Genomic DNA, 6000 nt, shown 5'->3' with positions numbered 1-6000 from the left:
AACCATTGACATCACATGCATTACTGTATTCCATTATTCTCTGAAGGAGAAAACATGCATTTTTGCATGTTGTAGTAATTTTTGCTGTCAGTTGTTTCAACTGGTGTGCTTTGAACAGCTTTTATTCAGCTGGTAAGAATGCTCTTAGCTTGGTCGCTGACAGCTGTCCAGGGCTAACAGTGCTAGAAAAAGTCCGCACAGAAGCTGTTCAGTTGACAGTGAGGCCAAATTTGTCACATGGCTGATGTGAATAGTGTTCCATTTCATGCATCTTTTGAGCTATTTTTAACAGTTGACAATGTTTGTTGTCCAGCCCTTCTCAATGCAGTATTCTTAATGTGGGCACCAGGCTAATACTAGTAATGTGTGCCATGTAATTCATGTGCACTATGCGGTGTAAGACCCAACAACATCAGGGCTCCATAACACAGAAATGTAAGCAATGTTGATGCATTAGTAAAGTCCTGAGACACATCAAGTGCTGCTAAAATACCTGAAGTGTTCAGAAAGATCAGGTGTTGTAAAAGGTATTGATTTTACCCAGAAACTCCGGAGGATTTCTGGGTAAAATCACTGCCCAAAACATCACTGAGACACCTTCGCGATTAAAAACGAGTAAGGTATAATAAAAACGAGTAAGTAAGATAAGAATAGAGGAAAGGATCATGTTGATGATAGCAAAACCTGACCGGATGGAGGTACTGGTCTGTTAGGATCTGCATAAACGAACCTTGTCAGTGCACTGCAATAGCAAAGACCATTTGTCTTCATTTTTTGTGTGATAAATTTAGTCTGATCTTTGTTTGAATTTATTCGTAGGGTCTGAACCTGTGTCAAGCAGTGTCTGTCACATAAAGTCCTGACCCTGTCATGCAGTCTCGTAATCTCAATATATAGCAGACTTGACTGGCAAAAGTTTAATGTGCCACAATGCTGGGCGCGGCCCGTCTCGCTATCGACGTCATGTAGCCTCTAGTGGCCGCTGCCGCCAGCCGTGGCCGTTCTTAGTGGAAAATAACCACCGCGGCAGCGACCTGAATGAACCCACCCACTCTGCTACGTGTACTTTGGGAGGTAGCTAGCTGAAAGCAGCTCGAACAGTTGAGACAGTTGAAGAGACGTCCGGCTGCCGTGCATCGGCCCGAGCTCTCTTTCATTCACTCCCAGTGGCCTAGTTTTTCCGCTCTCACCGCATAGACGTGAAGGGAAAGAGCTACCTGGAGTCGCAACGCAGACTCAGCCACTGTAAGTGGGAACAAGGATGACCTTGGGCGGTGCTCTGACCTTTATGAGTCGGATCTCTGCCACCGGTTGCGCGGTGCGGGGTATCCAGCCTGGCCGGTCTCCGTGAGGAGGCCGTGACTCCATTTACAGTGGGCCTGCGCGTGTACACTTCCGGGGGAGACTACACTCGTCATTTCACCCCGCACTCATACGTTCGTATGTGCTCGTATAATGCAATGTCGTTCACGAGCATGACATGTACTGACGTGCGCAGGTGCATTATGTGCATGTATCACTTGAACAAGGTATTGGAAAGGAGCTCTGACATCACGCGCTAAGGTCTTTTCCAAACAACCGTAGGCTGTACATGAATCGTATCGTGATAGACAGCATAATGCGTGTCTTTGACTCTGCATTCGATGTTGTGGCCCGTAAGTCCCAGTTGCGTGCCAGTTGCATGTTCACTGGCACGAAACATTCATGTCTCTCGCGTGAAGCGCGTGACTGTAGGACCAGCTGAGGCCAACCGGTGAGGCTAGTTGACCTTACAGTGATTTTAACCCTTGCAGGGGGAATGTCACGCAGCAGCACCACACGGATAATTATCTGCCGAGAGAGGATGTGTATGGTCTGTAATCGGCATAAGAATCTGGTAGTTACAGACCGCCCCGTGCGCTGCATGCACATCGGGCTGAAGCGATTGTGGGATATGTATTACGGGGCGGTCATCGGTCTCAGTGCGGTATGTTGCATTCGAGGTTTTCCTCTTCCGAATATTCTGATGTGTACAAGTTAGAAGCGTTGGAGTTTTGGGCTAACCTCGGCTGGTGGCGACCGCGACTGCGACTGTTTTAACCGATGGGAGACTTTTCTGCACGGTTACGTCAGATGCTATTCACAACATGAATCTGCCTGCCTCGTGCTGTGTAAACAGCGTACACCGAGACCGTTGCGGGGCACAATCGCGGCAATAGTGAAGTCCCTTCGCCGTCTTGTGCGCCTGATCTGTCAGTGGCCGACCCTGGCACCTTGGACTGTAACGCAGCACACAGCTGCTGTGTGGAACTGTCCTGATCCCGGCGCATGCCCGCGGCAGCGGACAGGTCAGAGGGTAAGAATGAGTGGTGGCCTGCCCATCTGTTCGACGGTGTAGTATTGAAGGTCGGTCGGAATCGAAGTGTGCTGAATTGCTGCTGTGCGGTCGGTTCTCTTCGCGTAGCAGGCGAATGGGTGGTAGACATACATTCCTACTTGGCCCCTGATTCGGGAAGCTGTGTGAAGTGAAACTACGGGATCGGTTGCGTTTTTTCAAAGGTTTAGTCTTAACATTCGTCTTGATAAATTTCTTGGATCCGCGGCTGAGCTAACTGGCGCTCGTTGTGTGGGCCCTGACAACACCAGGCGATCCGGTCCATGGTATAATTATACGGTGAAGGCTTAGCATACTGCAACCGTCGCACTGGCCGCGCTACCCCGGGGCAGCACCCTCTGGCCTTTGCCGCACCCGCCGCCATCGGTCGCGGTCCATGCTAGCCGGGGCCAAATAATGAGCCCGCAATCCGACTCGACCCACCCCGCACCAGTGGGTGAATCAGAATACAGGCGCTCCAACCAAGTGAGCTATTGGGACGAACTAAGGCTGGTAAGGGAAAGAAAGCGTCAATATTTTTTCGGGAGGGGGGGGGGGGCTGGCACGCATGCAAAATAGCGAAGCGAAATATTTGCTATAGAGAACAAAACAGCGCAACAAACTCAGATTATAGTTTTTATGTTGAGAGTTCTGACTGGCCTCCATGAGGGAGGGGAGACAGCGCCGCAAAGGTCTTTGAACGCATTTTGTTATCAAGAAACCTCTGGCACTGAAATCCTACTCCGTCACGACCAGTCATTTCAGCGGGCTGAAGCCAAGACGTTAGACGCATCTCCCGTTTTTAGTTTCCCGGGTACATCGCTGATGTTTTTATGCTTTGGCTTGGGCCATATGGTTTCGTCCAAGGCATCACGCCTCCACAGAATGGACTCAATATATTCATAAAATCTCAGTGTGGTGGTGTAATTGTTTCTCCCGAATGGAAGTCAGACACAACCATCTACATGAAAATGGGGTAAAGTTCTTTTGTTATGCTTTGTTGATACTCGGTCGGATTGTTGTTTGTTATTTCGTAGATATCAATGCGTTTTTCCAAAAATGATGACGCTTACCTGCAAAAATGCAACTGATATTTCCGTACCCTGCCCGTCCGCAGTTCGTCCCAATAGCTCAATTAATGAATGTATATGTGTTCCGATTTACGTTCTGGAGGGATCGAGGCGATTTACGCGCGCAATTTTTGGTCCCAGCTGACGTAGGCCGCGGCAGGCAGCAGCGGGTGTGGTAAAGGTCAGGTGACGTCAGAGAGTGGTGCCCTTCGGGTAGGACGTGCAGTGAACGGTTCGCGGCACGTTAAGCTCTCGCTGTAAAATTCTTCCGTTTACCCGGAGAGCCACGATCGAGTGGAAGTATCGGCGCTCATGCAATAAGCGCCACTGAGCGTGGACGCTGATCCCAGAACTATATCCGATCAAAAGGTGATGGCTAAACTTCCAAAAACAACATGCTGCGACCGATGGGTTTTATGTATATGTTGCCGAATTAAGGTTGAATGGCAATGTTTGTCCACCACCGGCATGCCTAATGTGCGCCAGCACCGACCGCACAGTGGCCTCTTCAGCTTACTACGGTTAATATGCCGGCCTTCAATCACTCCACGCATGTGACCTGTCTGCCGCCGAGAGCATGCGCATGGATCAGGACTGCTGCGCACAGCAGCTTTGTGCTGCGGTACAGTCCAGTGTTCCAAGATTGGCCACTGATTCCTAAAGCACAATGGAGCGCGTCGGAGTTTTTTGGTGTATAATTGCACATTTCCAACTTGTGACGAATCGAACGCGCCTTTTCCTGGGCCGTCAGCGGTAGGTGTCAGAGGTCGTAGCCTCCTGATGGACAGGGGTCCGGTTCCCGCCACCATACACTGGCTGTTTGGGGCTTCCGTCAGCTGGTGGGATGCTGATAGGCTGAGTATTGACGTGCGTCGATAAACAATCAACAAAGACTTAAGACTTACCATTCATTCTGTGTTATATTCATGTGAAATTTGAATGTGTTTAGGAACAGTGCCATTCGTGATTGGTAGGCGTATTCAAGGAAAATAGCCGCGGGCCGTTAGATCGTTGTACGACACAAAGTGTTCAGTGTAAAAGAAAACCTTGGAGAGTTCTCCCACAACATTTTATGCAAAAATGAGAAACAGCACATGACAGGGCCCCGAATTCGAAAGTTGTCTTCCCATGCGATCTGCTATACCACCTCTGACACTCTAACAACGATACGGACTTCTTACATGGGCTATGTCTATAGACCACGGCTGAAGCCCATGGCGATCTTCCCCGCCCCTGTCGGAGCGTGCGTTCCAAGTAACATACGACTCGGGGTCAAAATAACCTCTGTCAGCGCGCCCCAAAACCCCAATCACGATATCAACGTGCGGCCGTGACCTTTCCGCCCCGGCGCGGCCGCTAACTGCGTCCGTGTCCGCCAGGTGTCTGCGCCGGCCAGCAGCGCCGCCGGGGCCGGATGAGATGCCGGCCGCCGGGAGGGCGGGGGCCGTGCGGCCACGGCCGGCCGCCGGCGCGGTAAACCATCCAGCGATGACGCCGGGCGGGCGAGTGATGGCGACGGCGGCGGCCGTCGCCTGCGCGCTGCTGCTGGCTGCCGCGTCCGGCGCCGACGCCCTCTGTGATAACCTCTTGCGGGTGGGTGGCGCATTGCGTATCGAGGGTGGCCGCTGCCGCACCGAGATTCTCGTCGACGAACGCTGCACGTGCCGCAACCTGACGCTGTACGTGATGCGCAACGAGGACGGCTTCCCGTGCAGTGCGCCGTGCGTTCATGGGTCCTGGCACGCGGCGCTGCAGACGGTGCCCGTGCAGCGGCGGCGCGCCGTGCTGCACACGGTGGTGGCCGGCCTCTTCCAGGTGCGCGGCGCCTGCGCCTGCGCTGGCTCCAACTGCTCCACTCTGCTGCACCGCTGGCCGTTGGGCGGGCTCGACCTGCGCGCGTGGAACCCGAACTTCTCGGTCGGGCAGCAGCCGGGCTGGCCGCCGCGACTGGAGGTGCGGCTGCACCTGCCGGGCAAGTTCTTCTTCCCGCGGCTCGAGGTGCGGCTGTGGCACCTTCCGCACACCTCGCCGCCGGCCGGCGGCGACGGCCGCCACGTGTTCGCCAAGGCCACGGTCAACGCCACCCCCGACGCGCGCGCCGTATTCGGCCAGCTGGTGGCCGGCGCCTACGAGCTGGAGGTGTTCCCGGCCGAGTCGTGGGTCTGCCAGGGCGCCAACAACGGCTGCCCCAGGCGCACCTTGCCCGTCAACGTGACTGAGGAGCCGCCCGACGTGGGCGCCTCGTTCGTCCTCGCCGGCGACAACCGCTACAAGGTGCTGTACGCCGTGGTCGGCGCCACGCTGGCACTGGTGGCCGCCGGACTCATCTTCGTCTGGCGCGAGTGCGTGACCGCGCAGCCCGGCCAGGGCGAGCCGCTGGTGACCATGGTGGCGTCGCCAGTCGGCGGGCACGTGCTGCTGGTGCACCTGTGGCCGGCCGAGCGCGCGGCGCAGCTAGCGGCCGAGCTGCGCGCCGCCGGCCTGTGTGTGCGCGACTTCCAGCAGCGCGACGTGCTGGCGCTGTTCCACGCCATGCCCGTGGTGGATGTGCTGGCCGCGGAGCCGCTGCGGTGCGCC

The sequence above is a fragment of the Pollicipes pollicipes genome, unplaced genomic scaffold, assembly GCF_011947565.3.
Source record: "Pollicipes pollicipes isolate AB1234 unplaced genomic scaffold, Ppol_2.1 Scaffold_2555;HRSCAF=2994_pilon_pilon_pilon, whole genome shotgun sequence".
Lineage (NCBI taxonomy): Eukaryota > Metazoa > Arthropoda > Thecostraca > Pollicipedomorpha > Pollicipedidae > Pollicipes > Pollicipes pollicipes.
This window is presented reverse-complemented; position numbering follows the sequence as displayed.